Genomic DNA, 15,037 nt, shown 5'->3' with positions numbered 1-15,037 from the left:
ACACACTGAATATTACTTGTTTTTACCACAATTAAGTCTCTGAACTATTTTGAAATCCCACACAAAGACAGTCCTGTACAACAGTCATTATGCACACATGCTCCCACATGCCTTCTGTTTACTACCAGGCACAACTAAGTAAACCAGTTCCCTGATAGTTCTCTTGACACATCTCCTGTTTTCCATCTTCAGAAAATGACAGTTCTTACAGAAAATAGGCAAGTGGGCTACAAAATAGTGGCCAAAAATGACTTCTTAATGCTTTGCTCTCTTGCTCTCCCAGAACAGCATTTCTCCTCCACCCAAGGAAACATTCAGACAGCTAACGAGCTCCCTCTCATCCCTGCAATTCTGCCCTACTGAATCTGCTGGTTTCCAGGAGGAGCAGTGGAGAGGACTCCTGGAATCATCCCTGCCTCTCCTGCTGTCAGAGCTGAGCATGTTCCCATTTTACTGTCATCAATCCCTGGAGCCCAGACCCAGTGCAGACCAGAAGAGATACTGATAAGAAAGTGCCAAGTTTTTCAGTCCCCCTTTTCTCTTCTTGCACTCCATGCTTAACCTAATTTTACCAGCTGAGCTGGGTGACTTTCATAGGCAAAAGCTGCCTGCACAATGATTTCTATTCCACTCACTCTCAGCCCTTTTCTTCCACAAGTGAGAGACGATAACCATCACTTGCAATTCAATAGCTTCGTATCGTCTCCAGGAAATAATTGAATCCTTTGTGGCTTGCAGAGCAACATTTTGGTATTTTCCCTGGCATCAAAATACGGCTGGATTCTGTTTAAATGGAAGAGATGGCCAGTCTGCATTAGCTGGGCAAAGAGAGAGGAGAAGACAAGTCAGCTGCCTGCAAATAAACAGGGTAAGCAGGGCAAAACCAACAGCTGCCAACAGGAAGGACCAGTTCTTTCACCATGTGTTAACTGGCCTCCCTCTTTGCCTCACCCTAAAAAAAGAGGTGCACTCAGGAGCCTGAGCCAAAATCTGTTATTTAAATGGGACCAGTCCCCCACTCCACCTGGTTCCAGAAAAACCTGACATGTTTCTGTTCTGGCGTGGGTTTCCCCCTGCCACTATTCACTACAGAGCACCACCACCATTACACTCCTGCAAAATGAGTCATTCCAGCTGGTATAGAAATCCCAGATGACATGCACTTTGTAAGGAGAAGCCAGAGGAAGGAGCTGGCCGGGCTTACCATGATCCATGCCCAAAGTAAAATCAGCTATTTATTTTGTGCACTTGTCTGGTGCTCTGCAGTGACAGTTTGTTGGGTACAGGAGATCCCTGGATACTGTCAGCCCTGTAAAATCTTTTGAGCAGACACAGCTCTTGAGGTGAAATCCCTTCATCCAAGCAGTCTAATGGGACACAGTTCTAATGGGACAGCCCCACCACGGCCGTGTAGCATTACAACCACTGCAAAACCTCCAAACCCTTTCCTATGGTGCTATTCAAAGACATTCCTGCAGGGCTTTCACATGCCACATCCTTCTGCCTGTCTGCCATTGGTTTCGTGCCCTGTCTCCTCTCTCAGTGCCCGCAGACTTCTGCTGGAAGCGTTAATGAGAGCAAACAAATGTGGAAAATAATCTCTAATGCTGCAGGGGCAGAGGCCAGCGGAAACCAGAGGATGTTTTCTGGCAAAACAGCAGCAATAAGAGCTGTCCTCTAAATAAATAATGTCTCAATGCATACGAGCTTAGCATTAGCAAAGAGACCTTGGGCTGAAGGCTCTAACCAGTGTTTCTCACCCCTCTTCAGGGAGGCACTGGTGCACAAGCCCCTTTCATGAAGCCATACACACATGTGGATACAGTCACCAAAGTTCACTCAACTCAAAAATTTCAGGAGTCCTCAGCCTTCCTGTTCTCCCTATTAAAAAGAATTCCTCTGGTTATAAAGGAATTGCTATCACCTCCATTTTTCACAGGAGAGAACAGTCCTTCAGAAAGGTCACGGCTGAGATCCCCCTCACAGGAATGCAGGAACTCAGAAGCACTCAGAGCTGTGAGCCTGGCATGACTCTCCCCGCGAATAAAATCCTATATAAGCCTGACTTCCAGGCCATTTCCTTGGACACTCCTGAGGGACAAGTCCACAGGAAGGCCCAAGAGTGTCCTGTCCCCAGGGACAGTTCCTGCCCTCTCCCTGAGCACACTGGGCCCCAGGGGCAGAGCAAAGCCTCTCTGCTCAAGGGCATCACACCCTGCAGGCTTCTCTCTGTGCTCCAGCCCTTCAGCTCTGCCCACAGCTCCCCACGAGGCACAGGAGCTGCTCAGGGCCACCACACCTTGCACAGAAATGTTGTGACAGTTGTCTGGGGGTTGTCACCCCTGTCTATCACACTCTCTGGGGCTGGAGAGGCAGAAGAAGCCAAGATCAGCAGCCCATTTGTTGCCTGCCCTGATAGACATCCTATTGATAGCTCCATCTCACACTGGCAAAGCCCTTTGTACCACTCTGGGACAGCTGCTCCGATGCCAAGAATTCCTCACAGGCTGGCCAGCCCTCGTGGTGCTACCAGGGAAGCTCCAGTTTCAGCAAAGAATTTGATGGTTGTCTGGCAAGTGTATAAATCATAAAAGTAGCTTTGTTCTGCAACACTTCAAACCTTTTGAGCTCTCTCGTACGGCTGCAGTTTGCTGGCACTTGCTGTTCAATTTATATAAGCTAAGCTGTGCAAACTCATCCCTTTCCAGCCTGTAGGCAGCCTGTTACACCACACAGGGATGCTGCCCCACTATTCCGAGCTGCATTTTGCTGACAGCAGGGCCTTTTCTTGAAAAGGTGCCTCCTCCTTTCAGGATTTAATTTCACAGGAAACCCAGTGGAATCCAGGATTTTAAACCAAATTCACTTCAATGAAGTCAGGAGGTTGCATCCAGGCAAGCCCTGTGCCCAGGAAAGGAGAGCAAAGCTCTCAGTTTTGCCCACATCAACTGCAGTCCAGAGCAAGCTGCCTCACCCTGGAAGATGGGGAGGATGCAAGGCAGACAGGGACTGGGGATTTTCCAACCCACAGGTTAAAAAATGGCCCTAAACAAAGAGGATTTCAGACACTCCATGCTGGATTCCCACAAATCTGTAGGCGAAGCGCTGCTGTCCAAACAGCCCCTGGAAAAGTGCACTGTGTGGATACAGGAAAAGGCTGTGCCTGTCTGCAGTGTGTGGCATTTATTGCCAGGGAGGGCACTGCCAGAGCCAGGGCAAAGGCAGCACTCGGGGCTGGGGGTGCCTCCAGCAGAGAGGCAGTGGGGACAGAGGCTGCCCTGACGAGCCATGGTCCCACCCTTGCTCCCACCCCACAGCCAGGTGGGAAAGCAGCATTACGTGGGCAGGGAATGGGTGTATCCCACGAGGGCTGGGCCAGGCTTTTATCTGCTGTGAATCTGCACAGGGCCTTTGATGTTGGTGGGTCTGACTGGAAGGCTGGTGAAGGAGCCCTGTGATAATAAGGTGAAGCCAGTGGAACCTGCTCAGACACTCGGCTCATTTGAAAATCAGGATTTTTATGGGGTTGCTGAGCAAGGAGAGCATCTGGGCAATGCTACGTGGGGCTATGCAGGTACCCAAGCCAGAGGCAGCTAATAAATGAGCAAGGAAGGACTGGAGAGAAAAAAGCTTCAGTTTTCAGCAAAACCTCCAAATTTCTTCCCAATGCAAAGCACTGAGTTCTGTGTTTCTCTAGTCAAGCCTTTTACTCAATCTAGGTCAGGTATTTCCAAACTGTTCTTTAAAAAGACCAGCTAAATATATGGGATGTCAGGATGAGGGTTGCCCTTCAAAAAAACGAGTAAACATCAGTCCAGGTTGCCCTTCCCACCTCAGCAGCTGCCCCACTGGACCCTCCCAAACCTGCCAGAGCTTCCTCCTGGGCTGTGATTTCCTCTCTGCCCTCCCAAGCAGAGCAGGCTGTGGCACAGACCTACTGCAGCTTTTCCCCACGATGCTGAGGTGAGCTCAGGGAATCAGCCAGCACAGCTGGGGCAGTCTCAGGCTCTGGTGCGCAGACGAAGACCCCGCAGGCTCGGCTCTCTGGCTGCTGGGAAGGACCCCACGAGCAGCAGGACATGTGTGGGCCATGAGTCTCTTTGCAAATGATGGTTCAATGCCCTGTGGGCCACGAGAGTCATGGGGAAGGTTTTATGAAGTGCAACCCTATATCATAAAGGCCAAGGGAATTTGTGGGTGGGAGCAAAATGTAAAAGGATTATCTTTTGAGATCCCAGATGGAAAAATTGGGGTGGGAAGAGATGCATTTCAGAGATCAGGCTATGTGTATCCATTTCTAGATGTGTCTCTATGTATATACAGATATCCATACACCTCTTTAGGCACTGGGATACACAGACATGCAGAGCACATACGTGTCCATCCCTTTGGAAAACATGGAATTTAGAAGTTTTCATTTCACCTTTCTCTCTCCATCTAGAGTCTCCCACACCTGACAGACCATTAAATGCTGTGTGCAAGGATGCACTGGCACTGAAAGTTTCCCAGCTGTAGATATCAACATGGACAGGATGTTTCACACTTATCAAGGGAAAAGGTTTTTCCCTCATTTATCCAGCATTTGAATGAGCAGTAACACCACTGAAACCAGTCAAGTAACATCCTGGAGTAAATGAGATCCAAAGGGGCTTGGGATCTTAAAAGGGGCAGTTTAGGGACACAGAAAAGCTTTAAAGCCAAGGAAAAGCTTAATGGGGGAGGCAGGGGAGGGTGGAAAAAAAGCACCTACCTGCAGGCCATGAGAAATGTTTCCCACAGGAAATTAAAACTCGTAAGTCATGCATGCCCACCTAAGCCATGCCAGGAAGGAGAAATAAAAGACTGGGGAAGGGGAGGGAAGCAGGGATGGGAAGCAGCTGTAGCAGGAACAGTTTTCAATAACCAATGGCTTGGGCTCAGATTTCCATGCCTCAGGACATTATCTGATGTGGAAGGGGATGGAAAGACAACACTGTGGCTGATGGAGCTGATGCCAACACTGTGGATCTGTGCAAACCCTCTGGATGGGTGATGTCCCAGCTCAGCTTCCAAATCCCAGGGCAGAGGAGAGGGACAACGAGCTGATGGCTTGCAGATGCTCCTGGCTGTGGCTACAGACCCTCCTGCAAAAAGAGAGGGGAGGCAGCAGTCATCAAAAGGGCTCAAGGGAAAACTGCAGAAAGGAGAGTGGCCAAAACCATGCAGAAGACTCTCTGTGCATCTGTGGTGCACTGCAGGAGGGCAGGGAGAGGTTGGGGAGGGCCTCAAGAAGGACAGACCCACTGCACTGCAGGAGAGGCCATGTCCTGTGGTCAGTCAAGGGGCTGTGCAAAGTAAAGGTGCTCACATGCCTTTAGGTCCAAAGAAAAGGTCAAAGAGAGTCTCCCTAGGGGAAACCCCTGCTTCTTCCTGCAACCTTTCCCACCAGGGGTTTTTGCAGTTTTCTCAATTATTTTATTAACTTTTTTAACACCTTCCTGAAAGCCTCCCCTTTATGATCAACCCCACGTCACCACCAGTCCACAGGACAAGAGTTTCAGGGCTGAGCCCTGTCCCAGGCTAAAAACAGGCAGAAATGCCTTTGCCCAGCTGCTGCTGCTTCTCCAGTGGGGAAAACCAAGCCTTGCAAGGAGCAGCCCTGTTAGGATGAGTGGTTACCCTTGGGATGGGTACACCATGTCTGCACTCTTTCATCCATCTTTCTGGAGGCAGCCCTGGACTGGGAGATTCATGTCTTCCCTGGGTGGCCCAGCCCAGCCAAGCCTGATTCCCCTGTCTAGTGACCATCTTTTCTCCATTTCTTCTGAAATCTTACAGTCTGCAGAGGTTATTTCAGGGCTCTCTTGTTGATGGCTCTATTTTTGTCCCAAATACTAAGCCTGTCACTGAAGCTCTCAGAGAGGAGCCACACTGCTGTGGAGAGGAAAAGGAGAGGTACCAACATCACTGTTGTAAAGAAGATAAAAATACACCAATTGCTTTGGGATTTTCTGTTTTTCTAACTGTCTGGTTATTTAATTAATCTCCTGTTCACTTAATTTTTCCATGTATTTTTCCCCTGTGATTATTTGAGGGGTTTTTTTCCCCTCCCAGACCTCCTCATGCTCCCAGCACCCCTGCTCCCTTGGGCCTCACCTGGAGGGAAGGGAATCACATGCTCCTTTGCCTTGTTTATGGCAGTGTTCATAGCTGCACCTCTCCAGATCAGGGGCAAAAGCTCTGCCCTAATCACAGAAACTGCTAAGCCTCAAAAGGGGACAGAGGAAGAGGCATTTCTGCTCATCTTTACACTACTAATGGCATCAGACATCTCACAGAGAAACCTTTTCTTTTTTTTTCCTCACAACTTAAAAACAGGGAAGTTGGTGCACTGGAGTCCCCCTGAGGCTGCTGTTTATTCATCTGACATGGCAGGTTGGGGTCAGAAGAAGGCAGACACAAGTGTGTGGTCTGAATCTGGTTTGGCACCACTGCTGCCTTCTGCACTGGAAAAGACATCCCTCAAGACACATAGAAAGTCACTTTTAATGAAAAGGTAATCCTTCCATTTAACGAGTACAGGAAAAATATAGCCAGCAGAAGATTTTTAAATATTTTTTCTGGCTCACCAGCAAAGGGAAATATGTCTGGTTGAGAGCAACAAGGAGCATCTACAAGCAGTGTTGAGGGCAAGTTCCTGACACAGCACTGGCCCTGAGCTCCTCTTTCAGCATTACTCACTCATGCACACTAGAGAATTGAGAAGAAATTTAAAAGGTTGTTTTGCTTGTGCTTTGGAAAATACTTGAATAAAATATATTTTTTAAAACTGAAATAAAAAAGAAACTGCAACATATCACTACATCCCAATGACTCTCAGACAATCTTCTGCAGGGCCTCAGGAAGAAATAAGGTCTTTATTCTTAGGTTGGTGAGCTGGACTCAGTGAGGCAGGCCAGATTCACAAGGCAGGGCAGCACACTCCAAATGCTTGCTGACTGATGGGATAGACAGCCCTGAGTTACAGCCCTCACCTCATCCACAAAGCTCACAGGGATGGAGAGAGGAGAAGAAAGTGAGAGAAGAAAGCCAGCTCCAGCAGCAGTCGAGTAGGCTGGGGACTCATCTAGGACTGAGACAACTGGCATCCCATTTCCATTCTGGAAACTGGCTAAGGCTGATGCAAAACTGCTTTGATTTCTGGGGCAGAGAAAAGCCAGACTTGAGCCCCCCAAAAGCCCAGATGTCACCACATCCACCTGAGAGAGACAGGCCCAAGTCCCTGGAGGCAGAAAGGGACTCTCTGCCAGCCTCCTTGAACCCCCTCCCAGGGAGGCTCCGGGATAAAGCACGACAGGGCACTTCGTGTTGGCAGAAACAAGGTCTGACATGTCCTCAAAGCCAAGTCACAGCAAGCAAGATGGGAGAAAGCTGATTTAGTAGAAACAGGCAGGAATCCTCCCAGCCCTGGGCTGTGGGTATTGCACACCTCCAGCCGTAGGACAAGTCTGGGATGTTAGCAGCACAGACCTACTGTCAGTCTCCAAGCAAAACACAAATGTGAGGTTAAAAATGCACCAGGTCATTCTGCATTCTCCATGTCCTCCTGGCAAACACCCAGCAGAAGAGATAGAAGAACAGTAAAACCAAAGGCGGTGTACCACATACACTTATTTTTAAACACGGGAAAAGTTGTACATCTCATCTGAATGTAATATTTTAAAAGGCAAACATCCTCTGAATTCATCATCACAACTATATGTTTTATGCAGGAATTGCCACAGTGGGAAAGATTCAAGCTCCAGCCTGTTCAATATCCAGAGGCTTCATTATGTGCACATTATGAGTATTAGTCTAGTCTTGGCTCTGATTTGTTACTTTCACTGCTTTCTACATGGAGAACACCTTAAAATTTCTGCTTTTACCAGGGTTGAGGTAATTTTCTGTATTCTGTGCATTTACCTTAAGCATGGCTCAGAGTCTTGAGGGGTTTGGTTTTTTTTACCTTGCTGTATCTCAGCTTGGCTTTAGCCAGGACTCGTCTGAGTACAAGCTGTATTTTTTAATGTATTTTTGCTGCTAACCAATTAGGAGTGCAGCTGTAAATAAGAGATATGGGACTTGCTCTCTGCCAGATTAGCACGAAGCCAAACAGCACTTTGTCAGCAGCCTGAAGCTCATGTCTACAAGACTCAAAAGAAAGAGCAATAAATTTCTGTCCTCTTCTTCAACAGGAGAATGAGGCCTAGGGAGGTGGCTCAAAACCTCAGATGTTTTGAGCTGAGTGACCCTCTGCTCCCCAAAAAACAGAACCTGGGCCCTTGGAATTAAAATACCTGGGTTTGTCAGGGCCTGGGCATGAGCAGCATGGGCTATAACCTGCTCTGGGTCCAGCTAGGGTTGGAGGAAAGACTCCTGCATCCAGGCTGAAGCAGGATGGCCGAGCAGAGAGACCAAGACAAGAAAACATGGACCATTTCTCCAGGGAAAAAGCAGCAATGGGTGGGGGCAAAGCTTGAAGGCGACAGCTTTGAAGAGCTGTAATTTTGAATAGCCAGTTGTACTGAATCAGGCCAACATATAGAACCATATAAAACTTATTTGTAAGTAAGCAACTAACAGCTGCTCACATGGGGAGGTTTTTTTGCTATGGATGGAAGGTGGCAACAGGAACTGACAGGACCAGCTCACACTCATGCAATGACCTTCAGAAGCAGTCTCCAGTCAAGCCAGAAGGCCTGTTCCCCCTGAAGTCAATGAATAGTTCTTTTCTCTTAGTCCTGTTTTCCCTTTACCCCTTCACCCATAAACCCAGTGAAAAGCTGAGCATTGAGCAAGGCCCTGTTCACATTGTGCTTCAATGGGATGAGGGTTTGCACTGCACCCTCACACAGGTGCAAGAGTGAGACCTTTGTGTGCACAGGAGCTGCAGGATCAACCCCACAGACCCCAGCTGGCACATCCCATTCCTGGGCCACAGGAGCAGAAGCCTTAACCCTCGCAGGAGTGTCTTTGTAAACCTGTGGTTTCTGACAAACACAGCAAAATGCTCAGGGACGGGATTTTGAAGTAATTGGGAAACACTACTGAGGAGAAGGAGGGGACTTGTTTTTTCCTAGACTTATTTATTTTTTAACAACACAAACAGCCTGGACTGTTTAAAAGACTCTTCCTTCCCCTTCCCCCTCAGGGATGCATCCAGCCCTGCCTCATGGCTCAGCCATACATCTCACACTTGGAGCAAAAGGCACAGTGAAGCAAAGTTCAGGGAGGCTCTGTAAAAGCTTTGTTGGCCCTTAAACAGGGCAGCAGTGCTCTCTTTCCCATCAAGACCTTCCTTCACTCACAACTCTTTCACTACCAGCAGCCAACTCAAGCAGCCCCTATAGCAATTGGCACAAATTATCACACACAAGAACTGAAAGCCCTGTGGCTTGGAAATCCTATGTCTGTGTGTTGATGGCTTAAATAGTCTGACAGAATAAGAGCAATTTTCTGCTGTGGCTATTTAGGCAATATTTGCACCAAAAGGTACTGGTTCAGATGTGGCTTGTACTCCACAAACCTATGGAAAATGGTTGGCTTGTACTGAAAAAGAGAGGGAAATTCAGAAACAGAGACCTCCATGGAAATTGAACATTCTTCTGCCCTTTAAACATTCCTGCCCAATGTGAGGTGTCTGCCATCCTACAAAGGCCACCCAGCCTGGCATGGCTGGATCCAACACAAAATGTTATTTCTGCAGCAGGCCACTCCTCCTGAAATGGAGCCTCTCTCAGACCTGCGAATTAATTTAGCTGGGGTCCTTTCAACAGCACCTCCAGCTCTGTTTAGGAGAAGGGGAAATGCAAGGACAGAGTTCATTTTGCCCCCTACCTTTGGCCTTTAGCAGAACCACACTGTAGTGTCAGCGCTCTCATTACAATATCTCATTATCAGACAACTGGAAGCTGAGAAGACAAATGGCCAGCTGTTGACAGGCCAAATGTGAACTCTATTATCCTGCACCTTCAGGACAGAACTGGCATCTGACTTCACCCAACCAAGCTGCGCCTGGGGGAAGGGCAGGGGTGAGGGGGGAAATGGCAAACCTGCACCGATTGCAGGGAGCAGCCTCACAGGTCCGGTGGTCAGACACACAGTGACCTGTCTTTGCTAGGGCTTTCCACGCTCTGGAAATGCATTGTCCTCTTTCAGTGCACTCTGCAAGGGGGGCAGCCGTGGCCCGAAATCCCTATTGTGGTGTCAGGATTTCATCTGCAGCGACAGCAGCTGTGTGAATTTTATTAGCAAAGGCTTTCGGTCCTTAATAGTTTCCACCGAGAGAATGAAAAAAACAGGCAAAAGAAAACAACAATGCTGTGAAGTGGTTTGGTGCATTCATGTTCTGCAGACCATATGCACACACGCTGGCAGGCAGCATGGCAGGCGGGACTTCACTGCTGACGTGAGTTGTGGTCAACAAAGGAAGCTAAAAAAGGAACTCGGGGTTTCTCTCAATCGAATGGGGGCAGGGGGATGTCTGAGCTTACAGGAATCTAGGATGTGTTGCTGCAGATTTACACACAGCACAGGAGATGTGTGCCTCGGAGATATGTGGCAAGTCAGCCAGAACCAGCAGTCCTGGAAACTGAAAGCAGCTTCCAAGAAATGCTGAAGGTCCAAGCTGCTGTTGCTCAACGTTTCAAGGCAAAGGTGGAAGAACCACGCTTGCCTTCTTGCCTCTCTGGGATGTTCTGGGCATCACACACGGCTCCCCTAAGAGGGAACAAAGATAAAATCAACCAGTTGTGAGCTGACAGCATGGAGCAGTGGGGCCATGTGTCCACACATGACAGGGACCCTGCAGCCCAACTCCCTGGCTGAGGGGTTGCCTGATGCCCTCTTGAAGGTCTCAAGAGCTGGAAGAATGGAAAGTTCATTGCCTGGTTTAAGGAATGGCTTTCACCTCCCCCCAGCAGAATTAGGCTTTTCTTTAGGTACTAAGAAGACAGTCCATGGGGTTTTCCTGTTTATAAACATTTCATCATAAGAACTTCCTCTTAACCTTCTTGTTGGGGTTAATAGTTATCTCACTAATAGCTGGGAGAAACCAGCACCATTTCTCTTAGGGATCACTGTGTTTGGAGACTGTTTGGAGCAGCTCCCATTCTTTACAGCCACAACTCTTATCTTTGGAAATCCCCCTACATTTTCCTGAATTTGTTAGGGAAAAAAACTAGTAGAGCTGTTTCCAAGAGCTAGTGCCACTATCTGGAGGCTCCTCATGCTCTCTGAGCAACACAGCACTTCCTCTTCCATCAGAAAAAGTCAGTGGCTCCTTCTCACTGCAGTTCCATGATTCATCCCAAACAAGCTGCTTGTTTTCTTAGGGATGGCAGTGAGCCTGGAGGAGTTTTTTCCTTTTTTTCCTTTTTTTCCTTTTTTTCCTTTTTTTTTTTTTTACTTAATAAGAGATAATTTAATGTTATTGTTCACCTTGAGAAAGAGTCCAGCTCCTAGAATGAATGCTGTCAGGCACGGCTAATCCTGAAGCTGATCAAAGTGATGTCAAATTTGTGATCAATATCAGCAACATTCATTTATCATTTGTACTTTGATATGAGTCACGTGCATGAGTTAGATTACAGATTTCACCACCCCCTCAGGTTAGCCACTGCCAAAACACAACACATTTCTTTTCCCCTCTGTGATGATCTTATAATCTTCATCTCTAAGGGAATATTAAAATAACTGTGAAGGGTCAAAGATGGTCACCAAAGCAAAATTCTCCCCTCAGCTGGGTTTGGGATTGCTTACAGGTTAGGGATGATAAAAATCAACAGAGAAACCAAAGAAATTGTTCTCATAACTTCTGTTTCAGGTTGTCCAGGACACCAGCTTGTCCCATACCAAACCCACTAGAACTTCAGCATCTTGAGCACTACCACCTCAAAACACAAACTCAGCCCCTCACCTCTTAGAGTCTCAGCTGGGGTAGGGTTGGAGAGATACAGTCCTAATGAAGAAACCCTTATTCCTCCATCCCTGCTGGTTTTGGCTGTACAGATCCAAGATTCTGGCTTTGCCTTTATTTCTCTAATTATACGTGGGACAAAAGCCCAGGAAACCAGAGTTATTTCAGAAGAACATACCAACAGCTTCTCCATGGCCCCTAAAAAGTTAGAAGGGACCACTACCTCTTTCTATGAGTTATGTTGAGGGAAATGGTTGGCTCACGCAATTGTCATGTACAAAGAATTAAAACCTCATTCCCCATGGATGGAGAGGGCAGAACATTCCTCATGACACTCTGCATCCAGAAAAGTGACCTAACACTGACTGTGTACGCTTTCCTCTACTGCAAATGATCATGTCACGGCACAAGTGCAGGTGTTTTATCCCAATGTCCTGGCCAAACTCCAATAATTACATTCCCTCTCCCTAATTTTCCTCTGCAGATGCAGCCAAGCACAATCATTAGGTCTCTTTTGCCAAAGTGTTCTCTTATGCAGTGTGGAGCAGCTGCCATACTTCTCACCAGAAGCAGCTGCAGTGAAGTGCAAGGAGACCAGACTGCCTTAAGGAGAGTGAGACTAAAGCAGGATCAGATCCTTCAAAGCAAGAGGTGATTTTGAAACGAAAGACTTTGAGATCTGTGTCCTTTCCACCGTGCCCAGTCCCCACTCAGTGTACCAAAGAGTGTTGAACAGCAGCAGGTTCCTGTCAGCTGGGTCAGAGCCAGGGACAGAAAGCACAAGGAATAGGATCAGGATGGAGGAGTACCAAGGGCTGGACCCTCCACTGATGGACACCAGAGATTTTTAGGTCTGAGCTGGCGTGGGTGGGAGGAGGAGCCATGCACAGAGCCCACCCTGTGAGCCTGGGCACCAGGAGAGACAGCAGCAGCTGCAGGGAGCTTGCTGGAGGTGATTTTCCAACAGGCGGCTCAGGGAACCACGATGACTTAAGAGGCAATTGTACAAAGCGGGCCCGGAGTACCCCCAGCACAGCCCGGGGCACAACAGCACCCGAGCTGGCCCTGAAGCCTCCCCTGACCCTGCTCTGCATTTAAAATGAATTCCAGGGAGCATTATATTCCGGACAAAGCGGAACAGAAATAGGTTTAGGAGAGAGCAACTGAGGTGACTGCCCAGGGCCCAGAACTAGAGGGGAGCCCTGCTAATCCACATCAGACAGCAGCAAAAGTCAGCCCTTCCAAGGGGGCAGGGAAGAGGGGACCTAGCCCAGCCTTTGCCCCGTGCCCCAGAATTTAATGCCGACCGTGCAGCAAGGGAAGGTCAACATAGGCAGGGGAGGCGAGGAACAAAGACCCCACGCAGGATAACAGTGAGGTGGCTTAAACATTTACAGGCTCACTCCAAGCAGGGGGCGAGGAGAAGTCAAGTTTTGTGCAAGAAGGCTGTAAATTTCCTGTTTCAATCTGTACATCGTGTTTCCCCGAAGCAAAGGCGGTGTTTTCAGAGCCCTCCGGCCCGGGGTGCGGGGCAGTGTCTGGGCGATCGCACCCGGGTGCTGCGGGGCTGCCTTCTGTGTTCGCAGGCGCTGCTCGGGGTGTCAGCCCCGCAGGGCTTGTGAGAGCAGCTCTGATTGAACGAAACCGCTCTCCAAAACCTCACAGCAGCAGAGCACGCCCATGTGTGCCTGGTACATCCCACCTAAGAGCCACCGGCGAGGGGGACAGGGGCGCGGTGACATCCCGGCCGCCGGAGGTCCCCGGTGTGCTCCGTGGAACGGCGCCGCTCCAGGGATGCTGCAGCCTTGTCGCCAAACAAGCTCTGGGACCGTGAGAGTGAAGGAGGAGAGCGCTGAGAGCTGTGAGCAAAAGTGAAGACGTGCTGGTTTCGGTTCCAGCCACAAGAACTGGGTGAACCTGAATGTGACCCAAATTACATGAAGAGATTTGCATCACAATGAAAACACGCTGCTGCTGCTGCAGCAAGGGTGGCTGCTGCCCCACCCCCTTCCCGCTTTGCTGGAAGAAAGATTTCTATAGCGCCAGGGGTTTGCTCAACCCACCGCTTCCTCATTTGGTCCCGACTACTTCTCCATCCAGGGACTCAGCCTGAGCCACGGCTCCGGGATCCCGGCCCCGAGAAGAAAAGAAGCTTCCCATTTCCACTCTGGAGGGGAAGCGAAGGAGGGAGCTCCTTCTCCCAATTAACCAGCGATGTAAAGTGGCCGGACGATGAGGGAGAGCGTGAACTGCCCACTGGGAAAGGGCAAAATCCTTTTGCACGGCTGCAAAAACTGGCTAACCCCAAACAGCTTCCCAGGAAGTTCGGCACCTTGTTCAGGGCAGCTTGTAAAGGCACCAGCCACCCACCCCCGCTTCCTCCCTCCCTACAGACTATCTTCTGGTCCTGCTAATTTGTTACTTCCTATGTAAAAGCCTTTTCTTCCTGCATTCTCCCCTTTCTCCAGGAAAGAATACAGGTTAGGCTTTTCCAGACCTGGTCTCCTGGGTTCTCTTGGCTTGAACTTAACTTCCATGTCCTTCAAGGACTTGTCACCGTGACCTCCTGGGGGAAAAAGTAACCTCATTATGCTCCTTTTTTCATATATAACACTTCACCCTCTTGCCCCCACCAAAGAGAGAAAGGAAATTAATACTCAAAAATACTGGGCTTTCAGCAGTATAGGAAACAAAATTTTCCCACAAACCTAGCTGGTGTCCATCACTGCCCACATGTCTTCACCTAGAGTAGCTGGGTGCTACTCTAGTGACAGCAATCCCAAGCCCATCAGTGATGCTTTTGTGGCAGTCCCTGTCTAGTACTGCTTCCTTGTTTTCTGAGGAAAAGGGTGAGTGTTTTTCCCACCAGGTGGGTCACTGGACCTGAAGGTGAAACACCTCCTGCCCCTGCAGAGCCTGGCAGGGAGCACCTGCTGAAGAGAGGCAGGTCCCAGGGGCAGAGCAGAAGAAAAGTGAGATAAAGGTTCTTTCTCTTTGCTCCCCTGCTTCCAGGTGTGGCAGTGGTGGAGTTACTAAACTGGATCACACCTGACCATGTCTGAGACCTGTGCTTACATGCCCAGCTTCTTGCACAGAACAAAG

This window comes from Prinia subflava, chromosome 4 (assembly GCF_021018805.1).
Source record: "Prinia subflava isolate CZ2003 ecotype Zambia chromosome 4, Cam_Psub_1.2, whole genome shotgun sequence".
Classification (NCBI taxonomy): domain Eukaryota; kingdom Metazoa; phylum Chordata; class Aves; order Passeriformes; family Cisticolidae; genus Prinia; species Prinia subflava.
This window is presented reverse-complemented; position numbering follows the sequence as displayed.